We start from the raw sequence: 26,546 nt of genomic DNA on the forward strand, positions 1-26,546 counted from the left end.
AAACTCCCTGATGGTGTTCAGGGAAGGGCTTTTTTTTTTTTTTTTAACATCTTTATTGGAGTATAATTGCTCTACAATGGTACGTTAGTTTCAGCTTCACAACAAAATGAATCAGTTACATATACACATATATTCCCATATCTTTTCCCGCTTGCGTCTCCCTCCCTCCCACCCCTCCAGGCGGTCACAAAGCACGGAGCTGATCTCTCTGTGCTATGCGGCTGCTTCCCACTAGCTGTCTACCTTACGTTTGGTAGTGTATATATGTCCATGCCTCTTTATCGCTTTGTCACCGTTTACCCTTCCCCCTCCCCATAGCCTCAAGTCCATTCTCTAGTAAGTCTGTGTCTTTATTCCTGTTTCACCCCTAGGTTTTTCATGACATTTTTTTTTCTTAAATTCCATATATATGTGTTAGCATACGGTATTTGTCTCTCTCTTTCTGACTTACTTCACTCTGTATGACAGACTCTAGGTGAACAGTATGGAGGTTCCTTAAAAAGCTACAAATAGAACTACCATATGACCCAGCAATCCCACTACTGGGCATATACCCTGAGAAGACCAAAATTCAAAAAGAGTCATGTACCAAAATGTTCGTTGCAGCTCTATTTACAATAGCCCAGAGATGGAAACAACCTAAGTGTCCATCATCAGATGAATGGATAAAGAAGATGTGGCACATATATACAATGGAATATTACTCAGCCATAAAAAGAGACGAAATTGAGCTATTTGTAATGAGGTGGATAGACCCAGGGAAGGGCTTTTAAAGACAGTGTGAGGGTGGGGTCCGCAGGGTGTTTGATCAACTCATGTACAATTCTCTGCTTGGTTGATGGTGAGGTAACTGGGTGATGTTTTGGGAAGCTCAATCATCAACCCTCAGGGTTCCAACCGATCTGGGGTCTACATGCTGGTGGGCAGCATACAGTTAACTTCTTCCACCTGGTGGGGGTTTTAATTTTTTTCTTTTTGGCTGCGTCAGGTCTTAGTTGTGGCATGTGGGATCTTTCATTGCAGCGTGTGGGCTTCTCTCTAGTTGTGGTGTGCTGATTTTCTCTCTCTAGTTGTGGCACACAAGCTCCAGAGTGCGTGGGCTCTGTAGTTTGCGGCACGTGGGCTCTCTCATTGAGGCACGTGAGCTCAGTAGTTGTGGTGTGTGGGCTTAGTTGCCTCATGGCATGTGGGATCTCAGTTCCCCTACCATGGGTCAAACCCACGTCTCCTGCATTGGAAGGTGGATTCTTTACCACTGGACCACCAGGGACGTCCCTGGTGGGGGTTTTAGTATCTGCAAAATGACTCAAGGATATGGCTCAGGATATTATCTGTAGCCCTTGAGGAGGAACTAAGGGTCCTTGACTTTGTTTTATGGCTAAACTATTACTATTTTGTCTTGCTTGACTGTTTTTCTTTGTTTCTGCATTTTTTCACTTCTCTGATTAAATTTGCTTTTTGGAACTGGGGAAAAACCTAGAAGGCTAAAGCTTTTCTACACGCAAGAGTCAGGGAACATGGGAGTCTGCCCTCGGGAAAACCCCACAGGATCCTGCTTGGTTTCATTCTCTGGAGAAGGTGCTTGACAAGTGTTGCTGAGAGAAGAGACGGGCCTGAGGGTGAAGCTCTGGGACCAGGCAGCTTCTCTTCCTGCAGACTCGTTGGGAATTTTCCTTGGCCTGGTTGGTGAAAGCACCCACCCCAGGGTGACTGGTGAGGGCCAATGCAGGCTAGGGCAACAACTGCCACCTGGTTTGGGGGGTTTTCTCTGGGCCTGGCCTCGGTGGGTCCTGCAGCTCCCCTGACCCTGGATAGGACCTGGTCTGGGGAGATGGAGCCTCAACAGCTGAGCACAAGCCCAGAAGAGGCCTTTGGCTCATGAACCACTGGATTTAGGTGGATTTAGCAATTCGGATTCCAGTTGATTTCCAAGGAGAGGGAGAATGGATTTACAGCTCCTAAAGTAGGTGGGCAGCCTTGCTGCAGATCTGCGCCAGGCAGTGGGCAGGAAGTAGCTAATGTGACCTGGGATCCTGGGAGGGAAAGATAATGAGACTCAGAAAAATCTATCTCTGTGGGGTTCATGCCGGGACCCTTGAAGATGTACCTTCTTATTCTGATGCATGTGCACAGCTCTGCAGATGCCAAGGTGAGAGTCCTTCCCCCCTTTCCTTCCGGGTTTGGAGGAGGCTCTGGCTTTGCAAAGGGATTGAAGTCTGCACGGTTTCCGGCAGACAAAGTTCGGAACTCCGGCGATCTCTGGAGCCCTGGGGGTGGCTGCCCAGCCTGCCCTCCCTATAGGCCCCAGCTGGTCCCCTGTCCCTGCAGCCCCCTCCCCTCAGCTGGGGCCTGATGGTCGCCCTGCAGCCTGGGAACAAGGAAGAGAGGAGGAAACCGACTCCCCTGCGGGTTTGGGAACAGGGAGCCCTGGGTCTGAATTCTGGAGGATTCTTCCCTTACTGGCTGTGGGACCTTGGGCCAGTTCCATGTGCACCCTGGCCCTCAGTTTCTTCACCTGTGAAATGGGAGATGAGGAGACTTTGCTCTGAGGACAGCTGTGGGACAAGATGAGGCGTAAAGGGAGCAGCACAGCCCTTGACACATGATAGGTGGGATGGGGGTCCAGACACTATGGATCTGAGTTAAAGAGCTGGCTCTGACAGCTGTCGTCTCTGTGGTCCTGGACACATGCCTTAGCCTCTCTGAAACTCAGTTTGCCCCTCTGTGAAGAAGGAGTAGAGTTGTGGTTGTGATTAAAAGGGCCAAAGCAGGTCAACACTTAGTCCCCTATCGGGCATGTGGTCTGTCATCATGGAAGCTTTTATTGACCTCCCCTCTCCTGGGTGCCTGGTATTGCCTGGGCAGAAGCTGCAGGCCTGGCCCTGTGCCAGCATGGACAAGAGCGAGGATTCCAGGCTCCTCTCCTCATGTCCAAGCTGATGAAGCTGGAGGTAGTTCAACCCCTACTTACACTGGTGCCTGGAGAAGGAGTCACAACACTGAGTCTGAATCCTGGCCTGGCCAGGTCACTGGCTGTGAGGACACAGGAGGCCATGTCCCGTCTCTGCACCTCGGTTTCCTCATCTGTAAAATGGGGAGGATGATAAAGGTGGCAGATGTTACTGAATAACTATCATATGCTGGGCAGACTATGAATAGTTTACATATATTAAGTCATTTAACCCTCACATTGATCCTATGAGGTCAGTATTTTTGTTATCTTCCCATTTTACAGGTGAGGAAACTGAGGCTCAGACTAGTAAAGCAGCTTGGCCAAGGTCACACACAAGTGTGCATGTGAAGCCAGGTGTCTGACTCCAAGGTCCAGGCATACCCTGCGGCAATGTGCTGCCCCCATATTGTCACCAAATAGTACAACGATTGGGATGGGAGGCCCTGAACAGCTGGTTCAACGAGACGGAGGGGATGAGCTCAGAGCTGGGGTGATGGCAGGGACCTGGGTGGTCCAGGGGAACGCTTGGAGGTAGTGCACTGTGCTCGGGGCTAAAAAGACTGGCTGGACTAGGTGCATAGGCTGCACAGACAGTGATGGGAATGTGGAGCTCCGTGCCCCTGAGCAGAGGCCGTGCAGGGCCAGACCGTGAGTCCAGGGGCAGGTTTCATTCCTGGGGACACCAGAGGGGGCTTTGGGGATGATGCATGTGGTTAGAAAATGCTCAGACCCAGCCTCAGGCTCAGATGATTCCCGGGTATCATTTATTGTCACATTAGCTAGTTTTTGTCTCTTTTGTTAGGCAGTTGCACGCTTCCCCGTATTTCAATATTATTCTTTTGTCAACTTGATGACTTAGACCCTGTAATTGGGGGAAGAGCTGAAACTTTTCTTCTCTGCCATTACTCAGTTCTGCAGACTTGTCCTACTTCATTATTGAACAAGTGATATTTTTTCATGAACTTTCCTTGACTTACATATAGAAATATTTCTTGATGCTTTTTTTTTTTTTTTTTTTTTTTGCGGTACGCGGGCCTCTCACTGTTGTGGCCTCGCCCGTTGCGGAGCACAGGCTCCGGACGCACAGGCCCAGCGGCCATGGCTCACAGGCCCGGCCGCTCTGCGGAACGTGGGATCTTCCCGGACCGGGGCACAAACCCGTGTGCCCTGCATCGGCAGGCAGACTCTCAACCACTGCGCCACCAGGGAAGCCCAGGGGGCTTCTTTGTTGAAGGGACGAGTTAACAGAGAGGAGCAAGGAGCCCAGATGCTCTCGGGCGATGTGCGCATCATTATGGGATGTGTGTGTCTGGCCCAGGTCTGGGTAAGTCAGACCCTGGGGAGCCGGCCTCCCAGATACTGGCAGGACCCTCCAGACATGTGACTAGGGTGGCGTGGAGTGACCTGTCCCACAGAGACCAGCATCCATGGGGGCCTGGAGGCTGTGGGCAGACTTCTCAGGCGACCTGGTTCCAACGGTGGCATCACTCTGGGGGGCCCAGTTTACTGCTGTAACCAGTGGCCGCAGCATCCCCAACTCGAGGGGAGGCCCCCTCTCTGTGCTGACATGCCCAGGGCAGGCGGCCGGCTCTGCTCCCTGCAGCCGATCTGGGCTGATGTGGCTTCACCTCCATGTGGGCTTTCCGAGATCACTGTGCAAACTGGGTGCTGCTCTTAAAGCTCCCTCCTGGGAGTGACAGACGCCACCGCCTCTCACATCTCATTGGCCAGAGCAAGTCACAGGCCTTCTGCCTTCAAAGTGGTGGGAAGGGTAACCCCATCTTGAATCAGGAATGAGGGAGCTGGGGACGTTGGGGAATAGGGCTGAGGACTCCCGAGAGCCCCCAGGGTGAGGGTCCATGTCACGGCCCCTTGGTGCCTTCCCAAGACTGAGCTCGGAGGTGAAAGCAAAAGCCCTTCAGTTCAGTTCAGTTCAGCAAATGCTCTGCGCCTCACCCTGCACCAGGAGCGGGAGACCCAGAGACGACAGGGACACAGTCCCCGGGGGGATGGGTCAGATATGCAGAAGAGTCACCAGTCCAGTGTGCTGTGTGCAAACCTTCGTCCCTTGTCCTCTGGCCCAGGGCAGTGACGATGGGGGGGGGTCCACACACTCCAGCTCAGCAGTGGGGCCCTCCATGAGCCAGCTTCTCCCTCCAGGCCTCACCTCTATCCCCAGCTCGCCACACTGGGGTGTCCTTGGCCCTGGGCTGGGGTCTATGGTGACCCTTCTTGCTCTGCTCTCTCCCACAGGAACTCAGAAAGTATCTGGTTCAGATGCCAGGGCTGATTTTGCTCCCCAGGAGACATTTGGCAAAGTCTGGAGACATTTTTGATCGTCACAACTGGAGTGCTGGTGGTGGGTACCCAGCTAGTGGGTAGAGGTCAGAGGTCAGAGGTCCTGCGGAGTGCGCAGGACAGTCCCCACAACAAAGAGCATCCAGCCCCAAATGCCAATAGTGCTGCTGTTGAGAAGCCCCAGGACTTATGGAGAATGAGGGTCATCGAGGGGCAGTGACTTGACCAAGGTCACACAGCACATAGGTGCAGGTCCAAGATGACAGCTCGATCCCCTGACTCTGGCTGATCTGGCCGGGGGACCAGGCATCAGTGCCAAGGGCCTCGAGGCCAAGTGGTCTCTACTGTCTCCAGCCCAGCTTTTATTTCTCTCAAAATAATTCCAATTTCAGGAATATTTTTGTCAGTATTTTTATTCTCCCTTGTCTTTCATTGTGCTTCCTCTTTGGGTAATCCGAGGCTTGCAGGCAGCTGAGTACGACGTGTACATTCTAATGAAACGCAATATAAAATAACTGAGAGTATTTCTTTCATGTCTGAGCAGCGGATTAATCTCCCTGACACATCTCTGTTTTCTCTTCACTCCCACCACTTTTTATCTGAGTTCTCCCTTCCCTCCCCAATATCTCTGGGATTCCAATAGCTTTGTAGCACCTGCTCATTGGAGATCTGAGAAAGATCCCGACTTTATAGACTGTGTCCCCATGATGGATGACAGCGCTCCTGAGGAGAGGGAACTGCCAGCATCTGGGTGGCCTGGGAGGGGTCTTCATTGATGACGGGAGGTGTGGAGGTCAACGAGAGGGACTGGAAGGGTTTCCTGAGGACGCAGGGACCCTCCTGGGCAGACCCAGTCTCGGGGCAGCCGTTGTGGGTGCTCATTGAGTACAGGATCTGCAGGGACACCCTGGACGTGGCTGTGAGGAGGAGAGCGAGAGGCATCGGACTGGGTCCCACAGTCTCAGAGCAGACGTGGGGAAATGGCAGAACCCTAAGGTGGAGGACGTGCAAGGCCAGGTCCTGTAGGCTCCTGTCAGCTGTGGGGAGCAGTTTTGTTTCCATCCTGAGAGCCCCAGGGAGTCCTTGAATGTTCTAAGTAAGGGAGGCCCAAGAAGTCTTCTGCGGTGAACCAGTCTCTTGGGTGCTGGTCAGGAAAGGATGGTGGGGTGGGATGTCGGGAGGAAGCTGCAGAAAGGTTCAGACGGGAGATGATGGGGTAGGAAGAGGCGGCGGAATTGGAGAGAGAGCGATCCTGTTGCCTCCATGGACATTTATTTTATGTATGTTTCATCAGAGTTTCTCAGTGAAAGAATGCTTAGTCACTCTGCAGACTGTGAGAGGTGCGTCACCTGGTGAGAGGTGGCAGGAGATGGCAGGCTGTCCAGGGAATCCTGGACCTCATGGCTGCCCAAGGGAAAGGCTTAGGTTGGCTTGAGCAGGAGCTCAGAACTTCCCTGGATGAGGAAGGGGTGGTCCTGGCTTCATGATGCTCATGTTCCCATGGTTGCGTCATCTTTGCAGCTGGCCTCCAGCCTGGTGCTGGACATATAAAAGTCACCCAGGAACCCTCAATGTGGCACAGTGGAAAGATTTTAGAATTCAGAGTCAGACAGACCAGGGCAGTTGAATCCTGGCTCAGCTGCACACTGTGTCGTCTTGGGTAGGCACTTTGCTCCCTGGAGCCTTTGCTCTCATTGGCCCCATCACCCCACCTCCCAGAGCTGCCCTGCCTGAGCACCTGGCTCACTCTGGATACCTGGTGACTGTTGTGTCCTTGCTCTCCAAGCACCAGGATGAGGTGTCTCCTTAGTGTCAAAACGGTCAGTTTGTCCCTAAAGGCGATGGTGAGAAAGTCACTCATTCTGAGGAACACAGCCCTTTGGGCCTCGAAGACTACTCAGGTTTCCAGAGGCCCCTGAGAAGTGCAACCATCCCTGGGGTCTTGCCCCAAGACCCCTGTGAGCCAGTGTCCCGTGAGGACTGGGGGCAAGTTTCCAGGAGCAAGGTGTGGGTCTCGGAGGTGGGATGCGGTGAGGGCGGGGGACAGCTGGGTGGGGGAGGAGGGACGGGACATTGGTAACAATAGCAATAGTTAATAGACTTCCATTTTCAGATGAGGATACTGGGCACAGAGAGGTTAAGTACTCTGTCCAAGGTCACACAGCTGAGGTTTGGACCCAGGAGTCCTGGCTCCGTAGTCCGGCTCCCAATCATGAACTTGAGGAGGGAGAATGTGGGTGAAGGGCACCGAGGGAGTCCTCGGCCAGCCTGGCACAGTCCACTGTCCCGCCTCCTCCAGGCCCCAGGTATGAGGGGACAGGCCTGGGGCAGTGGCTGACACGGCCCCCGGGTGGGTAATTGACAAGAACAGAACGCTAGGCCTCCGAGGGGCAGGAGCTGTTCAAGGACATCTTAGCGGTGGTGGGGTGATGGGAGGTATTAAATTGATCTTGGTGCAGCTCATACAAGCCTACATGTCAGCCTGTGACTCTCCTGTTTAATAGGCCTGGAGATGCCGAGATGGGGAGGTGGGGCCCCACCTGGCACCACCATAGGCTGGAGTGACACTGAAGCTGAATTTTCCAGGGAAGGGGAGGGGACTGACCCTGGGCAGCCAGGATGGTTGTGAGGGGTCACTGTCCAGCTCTGAAGCCACCCTTCTGCTCAGGGTCAGCTACTGCGGGGTCTGCCAGCCCCAACTTGGAAAGAAAACTAAAGCATGGGCCAGGTGGGATGCCTGGGAAAGGCATGTGGGAAAAACCATCAGTCAGACTGGGTTTGTGCCCTGATCCGCCCTCTTCTAGCTGGCTGACTTTTCACATTACTTTATTCTCTGAACCTCAGTGTCTTCATCTGTAAAGTGGGGCCAATAGCAGAACCTATAGCAGAACCAATAGGATAAATGAGAAAAAGCACAGGGAGAGCTCAGCACAGGGCCTGGCGAGGGGGGACCCAGGAGAGTTGGTTATTGTTGTTACATTGACCCGTGTGCTGGAGTCAGGGCAGGTGGGATGGGCAGCAGGCAGAGGGATGAGGCAGGGCTAGAGGGGGACTGGTCGCTGCTCACAGGTCAGGATGGGCTCTCATTCACTCCTCATCACAGCTCAGAGGGAGAGGACAGTGTTGGCCTATTTACCAGATGAGGAAACGGGCTCAGCCAGGTTAAGAGCAAAGTCCCAGAGCTGGTAACTGGCTGCAACTAGGACAGGGACCCGGGTCTGCCTGACTCCAAAGTCCCTGTCCTCCTTGCATCTCAGGATGGTTCCAGGGTCCCCTCAGTGCCCCTGAGTGTTTATCCAGACGGTCATTACCTGTAGTGATAGCTTATGCAACAGCTAATTAGCCCTCTTGAGGGTCAGCAGTTGATCAGGAGCAGAGTTTGCCAACCGCAGCTTGGGTTTCCTCCTTGGCTTTGCCCTGGGACCTGGCGGGGCCTCAGCAGAAGGAGACCAGGACTCCCGGCCTGTCCATCAGAGGCTAACTCTGGTGACCATTGTGGCCCAGCTGTCCCCACGCCCCCTCCAGACCCCTCCCCATGTCTGATGGGTTTCAGCTCTGCTCCTGTGAATCCCCTGGGCTCTCAGACCCCCGTTCACCCTCCATCTCTTTCCCCACCTCCTCTCCCCCGGTCTCTGCCTTGCTTGCTTTTGTCCCTGTGGACACCTAGCAGCTCCCCAGGGACCCCTTGCCTCCAGGGTCGCCCCTTCCAGTCCCCGCCTGTCACAGAGCTATCTTGGGGAGCAGGGGCTTTGGGGGCAGAGAGAGCCGGTGCCTTTACTGGCCTCGCCTCTCTCTGGTGTATGAAAGTAAGAAGGAAAGGGAAGAAAGAGGCCGAGACACTCAGACTCTGGATGAATATAACGTGTCAAATGGTTAACAGCGCTCTCACGGTGGAATGTATTTTGTTTAATACCTTGATCTCTTGTCTGCTAGAAAAATGAATTCTGTCAAATCTCTTGAAGCCAACTGTCAAAATAAAGCATTTTGGAGGAGCCAGGTTTCTTAATGTGATGGCAAAATTCGTTTGAAATCATCCTCCAACCCAGTCTCCTGGCAAAACCCGGAGCTGAAATTTTAGAACCTGTTCACCCTAAATGGTTTTCCTTACTTCTCCCGCCACCTCCTCTCCCCATGCCCCATCCTCCATCTCTTACAAAATAACGCAGCAAAGAATTGCTGCTGAAGTAAAGATAACCATTTGGTTTCTCACAACAATTTTTAGGGGGAAAATGGCAGAGCACAAAGCCTGTCTCTCCGGCTTGGGGAAGCAGGCGCTGGCTGTCAAAGGCTCCCGCAGCCCAGGGGAGCGGCTGCTCGCGGGGTAGGGATTTTAGACCTGACGTCTGTACCAGCAGGATGGAGAGGCAGGGGGACGCCTGGGAAGACAGCGGTGCCTCATTCCTGCTGGAGCAAAGGGGCTGCTGCTTCTCCTCTAATCCCTGCTCTGCGCCCTGCACATCTCCCATCCCCCATCTGTGCCCCTCCCAGAACCTAACCCTGCATTCGGGCCCACCACTTTTCAATTTACCAAGTATTTAATTTTTCATTTGTTCATACATTCATTCATATGATTCATACCATGGTAATCGGAGCTCAACGTGGGTCGTGATCTGTGTGAAGGTCTGGGGTTACAGAGACCTGCAAGACACAACCTCTGCCTCCAGTATTCCCCGGTTTGTTGGGGGAGAAGGGTGTAATCAAATGCTCATGACTCTTGTGAGAGATGTGTACCAGCGCGTAGTAGGTGCTTCTGTCAGTTGGAATGTTTTGGGAAGCATGTAACAGGAACCCAACAACAATGGCTCAAGCAATTAAGACATGAATAACCAGATCTTTTAGAGTAGGGGTTAATGGCATCTATGGCCCATGGGCCAATGTGGCCCACTGTCTGTTTTTGCATGGCCCTCAAGCTAAGGGTGATTTTTACAGGAGAACATTTGCAACCAATTTGATGACATGGAAAACTAACTTTGATCTCCAAGTAAGTAAAATGTTATCCCCCCTGTGAAAAAGAACGCCATTATTCTCATTAATAAATCTATGTTATAAAAATTGCACTCGATTATTATATTTTGAATTTCATCAAGAAAATATTTGTGGAAATTTATTTTCTCTCTTTTTAAGTAAATACTTACATAATATCGTTGATTTTGCCCCGATTTTGGCTAAGCCTAAACTCTTCACTGTCGTTCCCTCTACAGAAAATATTTGCTGATTGTTCTCAAGTGAGGTGGTCCGAGCTTGGCCAGATGCTTAGGGATGTCAACAAAGACCTTTTTCCTTTTTACCATCCTTGGCTGCGTTGAATTTACGTTCTTAGCTTTTGGCTTCACTGTTACAAGATTGCTGCCACAGCTCCAAACATCATGTCTCACACTATAGTATTCAAGTTGAGAGGAAGGGAGTGGGGTGTGGCAGAAAAAATATTTCCCAGAAGCAGTCCCTCTAGCCGCAGATTTTCTCTCACACCTCAATAGCCAGATCTGGGTCACACTGTCACCCCTAAAACAATCTCTAGAGAAGAGGGGTTGGGCACCAGGTACGGCTTCACCCCTGGGCTGCGGAGGCCCACCAGGCCTGAGCCTGTTGCTGCAGAACAGACCCAGGGCTCTGTGAGTGAGGAAGGAGGTGTGGGCTGCTGGGCGGGCAGCCATGAGTGTCCACCGCCTTCTCATCAGTGCTGTGACTGAGTGTCCCAGGCAACGTGGGGTCTGGGATGGTGGCCCAGCCTGGGCGCTATGGGCAGAGTGCCCTGCTCTGAGCCTCTGCCCTTGAGGGCCGTGTGATCTGGGAAGCGCTTGACCCTCCTGGGGCACAGCCTTCCCCCAGTGGAGAGGCGGCTGGAACAACACCTGCCGAGTAGGGTGCTTGTGAAGGGGATGTGGGGTCGGGTGTGCAGCTGCCTGACCCAAGGGCATTCAGCAGCCGGGAGCATCATAGCAATTAGCCGCATCTGTGAAATGGGCCCATGTGCCTCCTTTGTCACAGTCCTGGGGCGACAGCAGCAGGAGCATCATTTCACACAAGTGAACCCTTCCTGCGTCTGCTGGGTGCCCTTCATTTGCACACACTCCCTTAATCCTCACAGCCACGCTGGGAGGAGGAAGCTACTTTTATCCCCATTTTACAGCTGAGGAAACTGAGGCTCAGGGGTGACCCCAGGTGAGTGAAGGCAGATGGGGCTCCAGTATCCTCAGCTGCCATGCTCTGTGCTTTGACCCCCTGCAAGGCTCTGGGTGGAGCCACAGGCAGGTGCTCAGGTAACCCCTCCACTCGACTGTCACCTGGTCCAGGCTGGTGGCTGGGGCTGACCTTTCTCCTGACCCTGCTCTCTGTCCCTCCTGGAGCTCTAGGACCCCAGGACCTGCCTGTGGTGTGGGGAGATTCGCCCACCATCCCCGCTGCCCCTCCTCCCCAGGAGGATGAATGGACACATTCAGTGTCCTGGGTGATGGGGACATGACCATCAGGCTGGTGTCCCTGTGTCATGGTGGTGAATTGGCAACTTGCATTCTCTGAGAAACAATGTACTTATGCAGAACATAAGCATATGCTAATGCTGGATAATTACAATCCATATTTATAGATTTATCAAAATATGCAAAACTATTCTGACAATTATACACCTACAGCACATCGCATTTAATAACTGCACACGAGGCTCCTGGCCAGCACCGTGATGCAAGTTTGGGCACCAAGTGTGAAATGAAACTGCTCAGCCCTGTGGGGGGGCCTTGGCTGTCACCCCTGCCGGCCCCCTACTCAGACCTGCACCATCCCCACGGTGTCCAGCCTTCCTGGTCCTCCCAGCTTCCCAGAGAGATGGCCTGGTCTGTGTGGGGCACCCTGGCAGAGGGAGCAGTACTGGTGAGGGCTCCGGGGGGGCGGTCACTGACTTGGAGGACCTGTGACAAACTGTGGCTGGGGCAGTGTGTGGGCGACCCGGGAAGATGAGCTGCATGAAGGGGGGCAAGGAGCTGCTTCTCTCTGTCCCTGCACCCTCACAGTGGAGCTGAGGGAGCGGATCCCCACCCAGCTCCCAGGCTCTGGAAAGAGCTTAAGAACTGGTTGCTGCTCCCAGAGATACGTGGCACAGACAAGACTTAAATCCAGGCCTGTCCCCTTGGCCCCCCAGTGTTAGGCATTTTTATGTATGATGACTATGATAATTTCACTTTACTAGTCTGATTCTAATATTCGTCAAGTGCAGCCTCTGAGACTGGGAGACGCCCCATCTGCGGGACAGGAAGCCAGCCCCCAACCTGAGTCCCCCCCAAGGCTTCAAGTTTTAAATTCTGTCCAAACCATCCCAGGCCTCTCCCTCCTCCGGGACCCACTCCAGACTTTCTGAGTTTATGGCTGTCACAAAATGTTATCTGCCACAACAATGACAATTAGAACAATTCTGTTGGGCGAGAAACTCCTGCTAGATTTAGGACCTGCAGTGAGTCACGCCTCTGGAGCTGAGACAGCTGCCAGCCACCCCGCGGTGCCTGACAGTCTCCACCCCGTGGACAGCTCAGTCACAGCCACAAAGTGACACTAGCCCTCTCTAATAGTGGGGCCTGCAGCACCCGGGCCCCTGCAGGGAGCCTACCCAGGCCCAGGCACAGGGTATGTTGGCCCTTTGGGTTCCAGCCTCCCCCCTTCCCTACCCTGTGCCCCTTGCTCTCTCCCCTCTTGCTCTCAGGACAGCATCTCACCTTTGACCTCTGGGACCTCTCCTGGGGGTGTTGCTGCATCTGATTCCAAACCCTGATGGAGGAGGCTCAGTCCCTATTAATGGTTCTGACCACAGGCTTTGGCCAAACCAAGTTTCCAGGTTTGGAACCAGGGCCACCCCTGATGTGCTGGAAGCCCTGCAGCTCCTGCCTCACTTGGGCACAGTCCAAGTGACAGTGGCCCGCTGACAGTGGCCCCGGGCCCTGCATATACCCCCATCCCCCCAGCCCATCCGCCACCAGTCACTCCCAACCCTCCATCCTTCCTGGACCAGGAGCCCTCAGCCTGTTCCTGCCTCAAGGCCCCTGCCCTTCCCTCCAGCTGGAGCCTCTTCCCAGGTCTGCCTGGCTCCCTCCCTCTCTCCCTTCCTCGGGTCTTTGCCCCATTGTCACCTGCTCTGACAGGCCTTGAAGCCCAGGGCAGTCTGACTCTGCCCACCTCTGCAGCCTCAACGCTTGCCGTATTCCCCCCATTCCTTGAGTCCAGTCACACAGGCCTCTCTTCTGACACTCGAACCTCTGAGTCTTTGCACATGTTGTTCCCTCTGCCTGGAGCATCCTCCAGGGCATCTCACCTGGCTGACTCTTACTTGCCAGTCAGGTCTTAGCATAGAACTGCCACTTCCTCCGGGAAACCCACCTGACCTCCCCCTGATAGGGTAGGTCCCCTGTGGCCTTCATCATGTTATAGCAGATTTTTAATGTAGTGATTGCTTTAATTTCAATTTCAATTGGAAACTCTGGAGGGCACAGACTGTGTCTGCCCTAGTCACCCCATACCCCAGCACTCAGCTCTGTACTTGGCACTGAGAGGCAACAGACCCCTGTGGGGAGAGGGAGACAGTGACAGGAGAGGGGATGTGGGCCAGTGTGGAACAAACCCCGTGGGTGCTGGTAGGCTGGCAGTCATGAGTAGTCAGGTCACGTACCCTCCTACTGGGGCACATGTCACAGGCGACCGTGAGGCTGGTGCATTAGGAAGTGAACAGAACTCATCCTTAGTTAAAATACAATTTGGTTAAATGACTTGCTCACATCATTTTCCTACGATCACCCTCTGGCCTCGCGGCTGCCTTTCTTCTCCCTGTCTTTCCTCCCCCTCACGATGCTTTATCACTTTTCTTATTCGCTTTTTGCTTGACTACAAGACAACAGAACAAGAAAGGAAGGAGCAAAGCTGACTGTGTCGCCCCTTTTGCAGGAACCGAAGAAATCATTTTGCAAATTGCAGGAAATGATTAGAAATTAGGATAGCATTTACATCAATCACAGCTGGAGATGGACAGAAAAATGGTCTGGGGTGTCAGGGCTGGGGTGGACACCGTTCTCTGGTAATGGGCAGCGGAGGTGGCACTGGATGGGGGTCCTAACCCGACCCTGGACTTTAGCAGTCCCTGTGGGCTCCACCCAGAACCTCTGTATGTGTAGACAGGTGTGCAGATACACATAGCACACACCCAGACACACATACAGACACGCATCGACACAGACATACAAACATCTCCCCTGCACACATATACACAGGTACACACCCCACCCGATCCAGTCCATTCCTCTTAGATTCCTCTCAAGTCACCTGTTTAGTTTGTGCCCACTGCCATGACCTTGTGTGACCTCCATCAAGCTCTCACCTGGACTCTTGCAATACCCTCCTTGTCTTCCTATTACCCTGCCACAATCATTCATTCATTCATTCTATGTTTGTGGAGCCCTTCCTATGTGCCAGGAGCTGTCAGGGCCCTTGGGAGATGGGAGTGCTTCACGGAGGTCACATTCCACCACAGCCTGCTGCCCTCAAGCCCCTGGTCCTCCCACAGCCCGCAGCCGACGCTCAGGCTCATCTCCCACCACTTCCCTCCCCACCATCCGGGCTCCGGCCACTCTGTGTGCTCTCATTCCTCTGGGCCTTTGCACATGCTGTTCCTGCTGCTTGGAACACTGTTCCAGTTCCATATCAACTTGCCCAGCCTGCTCCAGTGTCCCTGTTTCAGGAGAGCATCTCTGACTACCCCTTGTCCCAGGCTGGTCACTTCCTCTTCTCTGTGCTTTTCCATTGTCCAGCTCTCACACCGTCTGAGTCTCTGGGCCTCTGTTCTCAATGTCTGAACACATAGCCGCCTCTTCCCTCAGACTGTAAACTCCTGGAGGGCAGGGCTGGATCTTGTTCATCTTCAGGGCATAAATCAGGAAGAAGGTGGTTGCCAAGTGTGTCCCTTCCCTGTTACCTGCCTCCTGCTCTACTCCTCCCCTCCCCCCAAGCTTTCACCCTGGAGGTCCTCCCAAGGCCCCTGTGCTCAGCTCACTCTGACCCCCACCCCCCCTTAAGCTCAGCGTTCTGAAGGCAGCCAAGGTGTTGCTCAGCGGGGGTCCCTGCATGTGGGTCTTTTGGACCCAGAAAGAGGAATTCAACGGTGGAGTTCCGGGCAGGGTAAGGAGTCAGAACAACATTTTTGGTACGGGAGGAAGTTCTTTCCAGTTTCTTTTAGATCACCACGTGGGGAGTCTGCTGCTTTGCCTTCCTCGGAGCTTGCTGGGGGCAAAGATAATCCCAATGTGGGTGACTCCCCTGCTCAAAACTCCAGTGGCTTCCAGGTGCATTTGCTGGGGTTCCAGGGATAAAGCCCATGAAAGACCATGGGGGCCCCAGGAGTTTCTACCCCTCACACTAGTTCACACTCAGCCTCCAGCAATTTAAGTTGCGTTAAAGTGTTCCTGCCAGATTATGGTGACAAAGAGTCTCTCCTTGACGAAACTCTACTCGGGCTCCTCTGAACTCTCTTCTCAACTGGGCCCTCATTGGAGGGTTCCATTTCTACCCCTGCATTGTCCAATTTAACAAGACTCCTGCCGAGTCAGTTTAACCAGAATCCTCTGCCCTCGACATCTGATCACCCTGCTTATCTGCGCGGGTTTCTCACCCTCCGCTAGCCCCCATGTGATGTCTGATCACCCAGGTTGCCTTCAGCAAGAATCCTGTTAGATCAATTTAGTCGGAATCCCCTCTAAGCCCCTGATGTTTCCTCTTAGGAATTTTCCATCCTATGACCCTCACCCTGCTCCTTGCCTATAAATTCCCACTTTTTCTTGTTGGATTTGGGGTTGAGCCCAATCTCTCTCCCCCCTACTACAAAACCCCACTGTTGCAGCACTCTCACCTCCAGAATAAAGTCTGCTTTACTATTATTTATTTATTTTTGTGGTACACTGGCCTCTCACTGCTGTGGCCTCTACCGTTGCGGAGCACAGGCTCCGGACGCGCAGGCTCAGCGGCCATGGCTCATGGGCCCAGCCGCTCTGCGGCATGTGGGATCTTCCCGGACCGGGGCACGAACCCGTGTCCCCTGCATTGGCAGGCGGGCTCTCAACCACTGCGCCACCAGGGAAGCCCTGCTTTACTCTTTTATAACAAGTGTCATGAATCATTTTTTTCTTTAACAATGGCTCCAGTGGATCTTGGTGGCGCTCTGTATGCCCCCATCTCTCCTGATCTTGGAGTGGCAGTTTGCCCTGCCATCTCAGTTCTCTGATGAATCCAAGAAAAGTCACTGGTTTTCAGTTTTCCGGTTTTTCTTATTATAAGGACAGGAGAAGCAACTTTCAGACTGAAACTGGAAGTCTATCCAGTTGCACTTAGAATAAAATTCAACCTCTGAGCCCCCACCTGATCCAACCCCTGCCAACTTCGATGATCACTCTTGGGGTTTGAGGGGCCAATAAATGGCATTTCTGTTCCCCACTTGAGCTTGGAAGAAATTGAGATAAAGACACAGGAGCCAGGCTGATTTAAAAAATACAACCCTTAAATACTGGTAAAATTGGTTGGAGAGCACAGCACAGGGGAGCAGTGACAATGAGGTGCTAACACTCCACTGAATTGAATATATTCACCCAATCAGCAGACTTCCCCACCAGGGGCCTGCACACTAAGCTGACCACGTGGCTGAAGGTGGGTGAGGAGGCCCTGTCTGACTGAGGAGTGAGGGAAGGCCACGGTGAGTTCACGGGAAACCATGGGAAAGACTGTTACTGTCATTCCCCAGATGAGGTACAGAGTGGTGCTAAGGATGCGGGCTCTGGCATCTGAAAACCCGAGTTCACATCCACCCTCTGACATTCACTAGTTCTTGGATCTTAAACTCATTAATAAACCTTTCTAGGGACTCATGAATAAACATCTGTAAAATAGGGATAACGGTACATATCCTGTGGGCTTGTTCAGAAGATTAACTTAGTTAACACAAAGTGCTTGGACTAGTAACTGGCCCATAACAAACAGCCCTCAGGTCTTACTGAGGCTAACTTGAGTCAACTCCCCTGTCTTCTTATCTTTTTCTGGATGGAAGAAGCCTGTTTTGCCTCAGGGCCTTTGCACTTGCTGTTTTTTCTTTCAGAAATGTTCTGTTCCACATCTTAGCATGGCTTCTCCTTCTCATCATTCATGTCTCGGCCCAAATGCCACCTGCTCCAAGAAGCCCTCCCTGGCCACCAAGACAAAGGTACCTGAGTTGCCCCGTTTTATTTTCTTTAAGCACTTACCACCCCCTGAAACTATTTTGTTTATTTACTGATTTCCTTCCTCATTATTTGTTTTCCTTTTCCCCGTCTCGTTTCGCTTGGAGGTTAATGCTGCACTTTGCACAGGGCCTGGAACAGTAGGTGCTTAACCTATTCTGGTTGAACGAACGAATGAATAAGTGGATTTAGTATTGAAACCAGAACTACTCTCTGAGCTTCATTTTTGGAGGTTTTCTGTTCGGGGGCCAGGGGCCCTTGCTAACTCCTGGGATCCCAATGCCACTTCATCCCAATGGAGCAAGTGGACATTTGAGCTTTCAGGGAAGAACTCCTTCCTGTTAACAGAAGGATGAGCCGCGGCCCAGTGCTGGTGGCAGAAAACTCCGCGTGCACTTGCTTAAACTATCAAACTAGCGGTGGGTTGGGTCTCAGGTAAGGACTGATCTAGCATCTCAGTTGCGTGCAAGGACCCACTGCTTTCCAATCCTCTTCTCTGCCTTCCAGGGCCTCAACTTCACCTTCAGTCTGGCTTCTCAGGTGGTTGCAGCATCAGCATGGGTCACATATTTTCTGTTTGCCATTTACTGGAAGACATGCCTCTTCCAGACAGAACACAAAAGTCCCGGGCTTCTCTCTGGCTGGCTCATGTCAAGTAACATACCATCAAACTCGTCCTACGCTGATCACCCCTGGTCTGGGCTATGGCGTGGCTGAATCAGGGACGAGTCCTGGAGGTAGAGGTGAGGTCAAGCCTTCTACCCAAGGGGAGAGGCCCAGAGTGGATGCCAGAGGGACAGTCTCGGTGCCCCTCTTCCCAGGGAGCAGAAGCCGCCTGGCCAAGGTGAGAGGCAGAGGCAGCTCTAGAACCTGGGTCTGGGGGGAGGGTGAGCCTGGGAGGCTGTGTGAGGGAGAAGTGTGTGGGGGGCGTGGGGGTCACACCCCCCAGGATGCCCCTGCCTCAATCAGTGCTCCTTCTTCGGAGGGAGATGGCGACAGTGGAGTTGACTGGACAGGAGCCCGTGAGACACGCAAAGCCAAGCTGGTGCCGCCACCCTATCTTCTCAGGAGCTGAGAACGGATTCTGCTCTCGGGTCAGAGGAGCCCCTACCCTGAGCTCCTGCCCCTGCCCTCCCATTGACAGCCCGTGTGATGAACACAGATACCACCCTCTCTGGCTTCTCACTGGACAAGAAGTGTCCAGGTCCCCCGTAGCTCTGTGCTTTGCCCTGAAATGTACCTGCTAGGCTTATTGGGGTGTCAGGGTTGGGGGGTGATGCAGAGATCACGCACAGGGAAACTGAGGTCTGAGCAGCTCCCCACTCTCTCTTCATGGAGCTAGGCTCCAAATCCTTGTTCTCAAGCCCAGTTTTCTGCTTCACACAGTGGCTCCCTCCCATTCACTCCGTGAGTTAAAACTGGAGGCTCACCCCCATGTCTCCCCAGTCCTCCTCCTGGCTTCCCTCACCCTCAGGCACGGTGGCCGGCCAGCCTCTCCAGCCTCATCTGCCCCGGCCTCACCTCCTCTCCTCCTGCCCCCCTCAGGCTTCAGTCAGTCCAGAAAGTCAGTGGTCACAACCCATGGACATCACCTAGAATGTTCCAGGTGCTGAACTGAGCACTTTATGAGTGATGCTGCATTTATCCACATGACATGTATGTGATGTTTTCTATGTGCCACGTGCTGTGCCACAGACTTTGGAGAGAATCAAAAACACAAACTCACTCTCGTCCTCCTGGAGCTTCCGGTTTCCCTGGAGAAAACAGACATTGGCCAAAGAACAAAGGAAAAAATTACAAAAGTTTCCAGCTTCTGGTCCAGGCCTTCAGAAAGGATTCTAAGTTGAGCTGTCATGTGAGCTATAATCCCATTAAAAATATCATTCATCTTTTCTCCCTCCTTCCTCCATCCGTTAGGTACTCACTGTTCCTTCCCCCATCCATTAGGTACTCACTGTTCCTTCCCAGGTCAAGGGCACGTGTCAGAAAGCAAAGGAGGGTTAGTTGAGACCTCCTTCTCATCTCGTTCTGTTCCCACAGCTGTGCGGTGAGGTGAACATTGCTTTCTCCACTTTGCAGGCAAGGAAGCCAGGGCTCCTGGCTTGGGGCAGAGGTTGCACCACACCTGCCCTGGGTCTCTTGGTTATCCAAGGAGGGCCTGCCAGACAGCGACATCTTTTCTCTACCTCCATCAGAAGGGGTTCCCACTCTGCTCAGGGCACTGTATTGTTATGACAATAATAACCATGGTAGCAGCAGAAACAGCACAGTTACCCTTCCTTGCAGAGTCTACCATATGATGGTCAATGTGCAAATTACAAGAAATGGGCAAGACAGGTACTGGCCCCAATTCACAGGCAAAGTAACAGCTCTGTGGGAATGAGGGACCAGCCCAAACGCACCTGTGAATCAAGGCTTGAACCCAGATCTGCCGGGTCCTTGACCTAGGAGGTGTGCCACTGATTCAAACAGAGGAGGGATGGCCATTCCGGCACTGTGAGAACAGAAGCCAGGAAACAGGGGAAGAAAGAAACAGACCATAACGGGAGATTGTGAGCCCCTGAGAGCAGGCGGGCAGGGCAGCTGCCTGGGGTCCCACTGGAGGTGGTTTCAGCTCCCAGTTCGGGTCCAGGTGCCCCTCAGTTCCCAGAGACATCCCTAGAGCCTGGAACACCCCCCTCCCTGCCATTTTTCTTTGCTTAAATTCCACTGAGTTCTTTTCTGTTATTTGCAAAGAACCCCAACTCAGACAGCAAGGAAACCTGCTTATCAAAAAAAAAAAAACTTGCTTAGAAGAAAAAGAAAGCAACAATTCCAACAATGAGTGTCTCTCGCTCAGAGAGGCCTCATCAAATAAGAGGAACAAGGCTTTTGCAAACCTATATGGAAATTAAACCCACAAACTGGGCACACACTTGTTTGACAAGCGATAATTAACTGCTGACAATATAATTTCAGTTTGGATGCAAATGTGTTTTTCATTAGAAAGTAATCAAAGAGGTACTTGCATCTGGGAGTCCAGCCTCCAACAGTGGGAGCTCAGCTCTTCTGCTGAAAGGTTTTTGGGGCTGGCATCGAGTGCCCACTATCCCTGGCCAGGTGGCCATGGACCTCCAAAGTGACACGGATTATAGGTCTCCAGGACAGCTTCCAGAAGGCAGCTCAGTCAGCCCCTGTCACTAAGGATCCAGCATCCTTTGGGAATTCAGTGACCCTTTGGGCATCTCTGATCCCAAATGTGCTTGTAGCTGCCTGGCAGGGGTTGAATGCTGACCCCTTCCTTTCCTCTAGTCAACTCAACTCCACTGTGCCTCAGTTTTCTCATCTGTAAAATGGGGATAATAATGATATTTACCTCATGAGTTTACCGTGAGGCTTAAATAAGTTAATACATGGAACTGTGCCTGGTATGAAGAAATCTCTTAATAGTTGCTAGTAGCTATGATATGTATTCATTAATTCAGATAATAAATAATAACACTGTGCACCTTCACCTTCCTCCCTCCCTCCTTAAGATCACCTGGCTCTACCTCTGCAATCTCTGCATTCCACTGTAGACTCTGTCCAGACTTTTGCATCCATCTGAAGGGAAGAATCCAGCAGGTCCCTGCACTCTCATGAGCATGAGTAACACCAGGTGCAGAGCCAGGGTTTGCTTCCTGGCCTCGAGGTATGACTCCTCTGAGCACAGATCTCTCAGTTCCCTGGTAGCTGTTGTCACAACTCACTGCTCCTGGAACATTCTATACCCTTTAACATCTCCAACCTTTGCACATGTTGTGTTCTTTGCTTGGGAAGCCTCTCCCTCTACTTCCCACCCAGTGGAATTTTATCTTTGAAGGCCCAATTCAAATATCATCTTCTAGATCACACCTTGAGCCCGGATCTATTTGACCTGACTCTGAACACAGAGTAGGGGCTCTTTATGCACTTATTAGGTCCCTACTATGTGCTTGGCTTGGTACATTTGTATGCCTGTCTTTTCAGTTAATCTTAACAGCAACACTGTAAGGTGATTTGTATTACTCCCATTTTACAGATGAAGAAACTGAGGCTCAGAGATGAGAAATGACTTGCTCAAAGTTACATATCTAATAAATGCCACAGCCTGGGCTATTGACACAGCCCCAAGCTGCATCCTTTCCACTTTAGCTCATATGAATCCACTTAGTTCCTTTCCTAAAGGCAGCAGGATGTGGTGCTTCCTAAATTCACACTCATATTTGTCACTGATCCCAGCCTCAGACACAAAAGTACATACTTCTACCCACACAAGCCCAGGCACACACAGACAAAGAAACAAAATCCCAAACACATCTAAGTGGATGTTTGCACTTTCCCAAGGAAGTTAGTAAGCACATCCACTGTATTCCAAATCTGTCCATCCCCCAACCCCATGTGCTGAGTCCTGACCCGTATATCTGTCTCCTGAACTCCTGGACCTGGAGAACCCATGGGATCCTCAGACACAGTGAACACAGGTGGGCTTTGGGTAAGCAAGGCAGGGGGCTGGGGGATGGACCTAACACAGAGATTGGGCTCTGAGTTCTGCCCCTGAAAACCTTCCCTCTACAAATCTGAGGAACAATTCATCAAATATAGCAAGAGGGCAAGGGACATCCCCAGGTGGTGGAAAGAAACTGACAACCACGTGGTAAGTGTGTGAACTGGTACAGCTTCTGCCATGTCTCCGGTTTGGGGGTGGACAGTCACCAGCTAAGGAGTTGGATCTAGTCCTTCCAGGGATGGGAAATGATGTTTTGAGTGCAATGTAAAAGTTGCATAAAGCTGCGACCTTCAAAGTGCTGAATCTCAGAGATAGAGTCTACAAGAAGAATTCATTCCCTAGAAATGGGAAACATTAGGGGAGCTTGTCAGTTTCTGCTTGGACTCTGAGAAAAATGAGAAACTCCTCGGGTGACTATAGGTCTGTGCTTTGCTTGGGTTTGTGGCTTTAAGTTATATCGCAGGCATTGTTTGTAAACCCCGAAATGAAGCAATTAACATAATCGATCCCAGGCTGATGATATTTTTTGGGTCTGTGGCAGAAGCTAATGCAGGGTAGTTCAGGAGGGGCAACCTCCCACTCAGCCTTCTCAGAATCCCCACAGATAAAGCCTCACTGAAGATGAGCTAAAAAAACTCAATTTATAAACAAATGAGGAAACAGTTTACCATCAGTGAGAATCAGTAGCCATGTAAGCCAGAACAATAAAAATCCAAAGAACTTCAAATAATACAGCAATTCCCATCGAAATGATAACATAGATACATTTAAAGTGATTAAAAATATAGTAAAAATACAAAAGAAAAAATTGGATAAGAACTATTAAAGAACAACAAACTGACTAGAAAAATAGAGAATCTAAAAATGAAAATGATAATTATTGCAACTAAAAAAATTCTCAAAACATGGACTGGATAATGGATTAGGTAGAACTGGGGAAGGAATCAATTACCTGGAGGGTGGACAAGAGGAAATTACCCTGAATGCACACAGAAAGGAATGGAGAAGTAAAATATGGAGAAGAGGTTCAGAGATATAAAGGAGAGAATGAGAAAGTCCAACAAATCTTTATTAGAAGTTCTAGAACATCAAAATAGAATTAGGAAAATTAATATTCAAATCAATAAGGACCATGACTTTTATAGAAAATATGAAAGACTTGAATTCATAGTTTCATGAAGAAATTGAGCAGCTGCACTACAGATAAAGCCACAGGACTTCCTTCTTTAGCTCTGGCATGTAAAGAGCCTGGAAATGGTCATTTCCATTTTTACAACAAGAAGAAGTTGGGCATATGGAAAATCAACTTTTCTTGGCTCCATCAGAGAACTGAGGTTGCAGAACACGCTGCTACCCCCAAATCTGGAGAGAGGTGAATCCAGAGAGTCACAGATGAGACCTGCTGGCCTGGAGCAGAAGCCAGTAGAGTCATAAACAGGTAGGAACACGTGAATGATAATTCTGACAATTGCTGGAAGCTGAGTGTGAAAGTGAGAAACTCCTTGGATGCCACAGTTTTGGGGGCACACAAGGTTTCATGGGGTTTACCTCCAGGAACTCCACAGGATTCTCATGATGAAACTCCAAGAAGATCCCCTCTTGGTTCTGGCAGAAAGAAAGGAAGAGTAATCTTTGTGAAATACACAGAGTATTCTCCATAACCAAGGCTTACTATTCAGGGGGAAAGATTTAACCAGAGCCTTTCTCCAGCAGCATGAAGGGAGGGGCTTCTTCTCACTGCAGCTTCCATTAGCCTTCCTGTTTCACCTAACTGGCATTGGGGGAAGCTATACAAGAGTGTCACAGGCCAGAGACACAGGTCCACTCAAACTGAGATTTAATTGGAAGATTATAGACACCCCCCTTCCCTTATCACCACACAAACAGGGTTTCAGTACAATAATAATGGATTGGGTTTGAAAGGGTTGCCATGCAGACTCTCTGTGAGGGAGAGGACTTAGGGAAGCCTGAAATCAAGAGGGGAGATCAGGAGATCAAGACAAGGACATTAGAGGAATTTGAAGCCTTTGACACCTACAGCTACAGCCAGCACTAAACACAACCCTTGCCAGACTAACATAAATCCTCACACTAGAGGTCTATTTACTTCAGTTTCTACCACTCAATACAACATGTCCAGCTTCCAACAAAAAAAATCACAAGGCAGGCCAAAAGGCGAGACAACGGTCTGAAAAGATAAAGCAAACATCAGAACCTCAGTCAGACATGCCACAGGCCTGAATTAAAAGAATTATGACCCAGTAAAGTCTATTCTCACCTACGTACCCTATGTTTACCAAAAGAAATGGACAAGATTGTTCAGAGCAGCCCTATTCTTAATAGCCTCAAACTGGAAACTAACCAAATGTCAGTTAATGGCAGAATGGATAAATAAAATACAATATTAAACAAACTAAAACCACACACGCTGTGGATGAGAATCACAATTATAATGTTCAGAGAAAAAAGGGTACATAGTACATTATTATATAAAGTTCAAAATCAGGCTGTTAGAAGTCAGGACAGTGGTTATGTGTGGTGGAGGTATAGTAACTGGAAGGGATTATTAGGGGGCTTCTCAGTTTGTTAGTAATATTTTATGTTTACTTTGTGAAAATTCATCAGCTGAACACTTATGATTTGAACATTTTTCTATATTCATATTATGCACCAATAAAACATTCGCATTAAAAATAAAAGCAATCAGAGAAAGACCTGGCTACACCAAGGAAAGACAATTAGACTGATAACAGACTTCTCAGCAGCAACAATTGAGACCAGGAAACAATGGAATGATATTTTCAATGCCAAGAGAAATAACTATCAAAGTAGAATTCTGAAATATCTAAAATTGTATCTAAAAAAGCACCTAAACTATCATTTAAAATTGAGGGGGATACTGGTTGATACTGGAAAAAATAATACTCATCTGACCTGTTTTCTCTTAAAGCCATTTCCATGTTGATGATGGTGGTGGTGATCTTGGGTGGCCTCAGCCTGCAGCAGCTTGAAGCAGGGTGTCGGTTCTCAGCCAGTGATTGAGGTCTGGTTGCTGTGGTGAGAGCACCGAATCCTAGCCACTAGACAAGTGGTCAGTGACAAGGTCCTGGTCCTACAGCTTTGCAGAAAAAGAATTCCCACAAAGATGGAAAGTAGTGAAACAAGTTAAGTATTATGAGGAGAAAAAACAAGTAAAGTTTTATTAGGAGAAAAAAAGAGTACAGTACATGTGGATAGACACACAAGTGGGCTCAGAGAGAGTTGTGCCCTCGTGGCAGTTTGAATCACTTTTATGGGGCATTTCTTCCGGGTTTGCTTTGGCCAATCATTTTGATTTGCCTGGTTCGGAGTCCATATTTGGTGTATCTCAGGATTTTCCCATGTGTTTGCGCACATCTCACAGCCAAGATGGATTCTACAAAGGGGCCCATGGGTAGGTTTGGCCACTTGGCATCACTCCCCTTTTGACCTCCACGGAGCCTTTCTGTGCATGTGTAGTCGGGGAGGTCTCCTGACTTCGAGATTGAAGAATATGTGTTCTCTCATCTTCTATCTGGGCAAGGCCTAGCCTCCTCTCTCAATTGTCCTGTTATTCCCAGCTTGGAGTATTGGTCCACAAGGAACGAACTCAAACCTTTTGCTCTGAGGGCCCATCTGTCTCCTGCCTCAGTGGGACTCACTTATATTTTTAAAATTTCAGTCTCTCCTGGTAAACAGCAAATTTGAAGAAATAAAAAAAATATCTGAAATACGAAAAAAATTGAGGGAGAAAGAAAGATATTTTTAGACAAAGTATGAGAGATATCACTCACAGGGTCTTGCTGAGAGGACAGATAAATGACACACTTCAGGGAGGACACTGTTATGACAAGGAAGATCACAGGTACAGTGCTGAACAGAGAAACCCGTGAGCTTGCATTGATCGTGTAACACAAAAGCAATAACAAATAAAAGTGATGGAACTAATTTGGTGTGTAAAGGAGGGTGGAACCATAACGCCAAGATGAGAGGGCTGATTAGAATTGATGTATTCTAAGCTCTGTGTATTGTTCAGAGGGAGGGGAGAGGTATTGATTTACTTTAGACAGTGTTAAGTCAAGTGTGCTTATTAAAATGTAAAGATGTACCAATAAAGAAGATAAATGGAATGAACAATTTCCAAACCAGTAGAGTGAAAAAAATGGAGTAAAAACTTTATTGATACGATGGCAGGAAATGAGCCAAAATGGAAAAAAAAAAAAGCAGCAGAGGAAGTACTTGTAAGTTGAAAGTACAAAGAAGGCGGCAGAATCCGGACTTTGCCTTTCACATCTGATTGGGACTCTGGGCAAAGGATTTAATGCCATCACCCTCTCTGAACCTGTTTCCTCGTCTGCATGATGGGAGGATGATGCCCCTTTGCAGCTGTTGCAGGGACATAGTGAGACTCTGCCTGTCTTGTCCTCAGTGCTGGCCACACAGGCAGGGGTGAGGGGCTGCCCTTTGTCTCTTTGCAACCAAGGACCCAGTGTAAGAAATGGATTTTATGGACATCGCAATGTGAGCATCTTCTTTT

Source organism: Lagenorhynchus albirostris, chromosome 2 (genome assembly GCF_949774975.1).
Source record: "Lagenorhynchus albirostris chromosome 2, mLagAlb1.1, whole genome shotgun sequence".
NCBI classification, from domain to species: Eukaryota; Metazoa; Chordata; class Mammalia; order Artiodactyla; family Delphinidae; genus Lagenorhynchus; species Lagenorhynchus albirostris.